Here is a 4,283-nt window from a genome sequence, read left to right as displayed (position 1 = left end):
AAGTCTTTGCTTATTCCAATACTATAGACTGCCTCTACATTTCATTTCTTGAGCTGGTTTTTAAGTAACCTAGTGAAACCTTGAAGGATTAGCAATGATTTACCAAGTAGTTAGGGCTTGGTTTGCGGGTGCAGGACAGAGTCATGATTAGAAAAGGGGAAATGTGTGTGGACAAAATTTGGGTCATGATTATTCCAGTATGTATGGAGGACTTTCAATAGCTTGGGTTTTCTCTTTCTCTTAATTTAATTTAATAAATATTTAATCTCTACTATATATTTAATCTCTACTATATATATTATGTTTAGGGGAATATAGAAAATTTGAATGACTATTTTTCTCTTCTCTAAAGATATACATCTTACTAGATGAAAATGAAAAGGATAGAACTATAGAGTTTATAAAACAGAATTCTGCATTACAGTTAAAATGGGAAGATAAAGCTTAATGTAGGAGGAGATACTAAAGCTGTGCCTTAAAGGAGGAAAAAATGACTTAATAATTAAATAGAGAGAAATGGTTTCTTGGGTTACACGTAAATGGAGACAATAGTGTTTTACTCAGGAATGAAAGGACTAATGTTTCTTTTTAAAAAGATTATATATACATATATAATTTATTATATATAATTACATATGTAGTTTATTTTATATATGATTATGTATATATCATTTATTCATAGCCAGAGTGGAAGGGAGTGAGAAAGAGAGGAAGAGAAATGTCATTGTGTGGTTGCCCCTCGCATGCCCCCTACTTGGGACTTGGCCCACAATCAGGCATGTGTCCTAGGCTGGGAATTGAACCAGTGCCCTTTGGTTTGCAGGCTGGCACTCAATCCACTGAGCCACACCAGCCAGGGAAGAACTAATGTTTCCTTAAAGCTGCATTTAAGAAGTTATATTAAATGAAATAGATTCCTGTTAATCTATCCCTCAAAAGGAGTAGGATTATAAGAAATGATTTTAAATAGCAGTTGGTATATGGCTGACTTAACTATTTCTTGAAGAGGCTATCCAGAGGAGAGCTGTACCTGGTAATAACTTTAGATTCTAAAACTCTCCTTAGATTTGTGATACCAGCTTGAGCCACCCAATCCAGTTGCTTCAAGGGTCTTGTGCCAGGGATGCTTGATGAGATTGAAAGGAAGAGAGATTTGGAGAAATTACTTATTGAGGTTGACTCTGTTGCAAGTACAATCAAGTGCTAAATTTAATGAGTATCTATGTTCTATTTTTCATTAATTGCAAAGATAGTGAGTGGTTAACATTACTCTTTTTAAACAATTATACATATTTTTAATAAAATATGACTTCTTGGTTTTAAAGTTTCTGATAAAAATCATTTAGTTTAAAATTGATCATCATCATGTTTATAATCATTTGTTTTCCTAACATATAGTAATAATAATATGTACTTTGTGAAACAGACATATTTTTTCCCTCAGGTTATGTTATGTACTATTTACAATTTGAAAAAGGCTATGTGAATTTTGGCTTAGAAAGCCATGTTGAGTATTTTGTTATTTCACTTTTTGTTTCCTTAATTTTCAGATTTTGAATAAACTTAATCAAAGTTCTATTCCAAGAAAATATGCAAACATGTAAACCATTTTAAAAATTCATACAGAACACAAAATGTTGCTTTTGAAAAATGGAAAAAATAATAATAGTGATGTTCCTAAACATAGAAAATCTTATTTTATTATTTTGTAACCCTAACCAATTTCAAGTGAGTTTTGTCATCTTGTGGGTTTTCAGTGTCATTTATTTTTAAATAATCTAAAAAATGGCTTGTTAGCTGATTTGTATCCAGGTTGCAAGGGAAATTCTGAAACTATAGCTTCCTCTTATCTATACTGTCAAGTGATCAAGCTAAAACCATGCCAAATGCTATTTCATCTCATGAAGCACAATTAAGAATCAAGCATTAGGTGGGTTATATATTTTCCTTTCATAGAAGTGTTTGGAAAAGAGATTCTTCCCTCCTTACAGTTGATAATTTTGTGAAAAAAAATGTGATGAAACAATCAGAAAAAATATTTTGTATATTACTCAGAAACCATTGTTATTTCAAGTTAAATTTATTGGGAACTTGGAACCTGTCTTTTCCTTCAGCCCTGCCCAAACCAATTGGTCAGTATAGAATTCTCATTGTCTTTTTTGGTGTCTCTTTGTGTCCCTTTCCAACTTCTCCTTTCTGTCAGAGTTTGTGTTGCTAAGTAGCACTACTTAAAACTTTCTTTGTTGGTTGGAGCATCATCCTGTGAACCTAATGACTGAAGGTTCAATTCCTGATCAGGGCACATGCTCAGGTTGCACATTCAGTCCCTGGTTGGAGTGTCTGTGAAAGGTAACCATTTAATGTTTCTCTCCTCTCTTTCTCTCTCTTCTTTCTCCTCTCTCTAAAAATCAATAAGCATGTTTTGAAGTGAGGATAAAAACACAAAAAACTGAGATTTTATTACTTCTTGTCTGAGTTTTCTGACTTTTGAAGTTTGACAAAAACAGCTTATAAATAAATCAGTTTTTATAACTTGAGGGTGGATATTATTTAGGTGGGTTTTATTCTTATTGATTATGATTTTGATATGAAGTCTTAATAATATTTAGTGAATGTCAACATTGGCTGGGTCAAATTTCTTAACTATTAGTGAACTGTCACAATTTGGAAACAAAGCTGTTGCACTCATTCATCACATGACTCTGTTCATATTTATTCAACGATCATATGAACATACATTCTGTTTATGTTTCATTAACAAGTAGTTTTGGAAACTCACTGTTCTTTTCTTGTTCTATCACAATGTGTGCATTGTGAAGACACTACAAGTCTTGCTGCCATAATGCACACACTGTAATCAGTCTGTGTTCTTGCATGTTCTTGCACAGAACAATTCAGAGTTCTTCCTTTGATACTAACTTACATTGAAAATTGAGAAGGGATTTTAGCACAGTTCCAGGATATAAGAGCAGTATATAAGCAATGCATAACTGAATATTAAAAAATGCAGAATTGTCTGAAATAGCATGATCAATAGAAAATTCTTACATGTAACAAAATATATGCAAGAATTTTGTGCTAAAAGTATAAAATATTGCTAAGGTAAATGAAAGATGACACATACATGGAGAGATGTACCATGTTAATGGTAAAGTGATACAATATAGTTAATATATCATTTTTACCAAATTGATCTATTGATTCAACTCAATCCCAGCAGGCATATTCCCCCCTAGAAATTGACAGGCACATTCTAAAATGCTTACACAAATGCAAAAGATCTACAATTGTAAAAAGAACTTTGTAAAAGAACAGAGTTGTAGTGTTTTTCTTAACTGTCTTCAGGACATATTAAGGTACAGCAAACAAGACAGGATAGTATTAACTCCAAGTTAGACAAATAGACTAGTAAAACAGAATAGAGGGTCCAAAATCAGACCTGAATATATATGGCCCAATGATGTGTGAAAAAGTTTCAAAGGCAATGCTATAGAGAAAGGATAATTTTTCAAAAACAAAAGTGCCCCAGCAAATGTATATCCATATGCAATGAACTTTGATTACTACCTTGAACAGTATGCAAAAATTAACTCCAAATGGATCATGAACCCAAGTGTAAAACTAAAACTCGTAAAACTTCAAAACTAAATATAGGAGAAAGTGACCTTAGATTAGGCAAAAGTTTTTTAGAAAAGACACCAAAAACATAATCCATAAAAAATATGTAACTTAGACTTCATAAAGTTAAGACATTTTGTGCTTTGAAAGATATTGTAAAGAACATAGAAAGATAACCACAGCCTAGAAGAAAATATTTGAAATTATATACAGAGTCTGGCATATATAATACCCCTTTTTATTACAAAATCTTTTACTACAAAGTCATAAACATGTAATTCTGTAACATAACAATATCACACTCAAGCACATTACATAATATTTTAGGTGAAATGTTGAAATTAAAACTATAAATTATTGCAGCTATATTATTACACTACCAACCACACTCAAGAAGGTGTTACTTCTGCTGGACCTTGTATATTATACAATAGTAGTTTTATCATAATATGGACTGGTTATTCACAGTTAAAGTCTATAATGTTATACTAATATAAACACTAAACTAGTGTTTCTGAGCCATTAGTGTTTCTTGAGGCAATTCTGAGCCATTGCCTCAAGGTGAAATATAAGGTTAGGTTTTCATGAGACTCCAGCTACAATATATTAATCAAACTGACAAATAAAAACCTTCTTTTGAGTGGGTTTCCATTACAAATACCTTA

Source organism: Phyllostomus discolor, chromosome 7, assembly GCF_004126475.2.
Source record: "Phyllostomus discolor isolate MPI-MPIP mPhyDis1 chromosome 7, mPhyDis1.pri.v3, whole genome shotgun sequence".
Lineage (NCBI taxonomy): Eukaryota > Metazoa > Chordata > Mammalia > Chiroptera > Phyllostomidae > Phyllostomus > Phyllostomus discolor.
The sequence above is the reverse complement of the archived record's forward strand: the minus strand, read 5'-3'. Positions refer to the sequence as shown.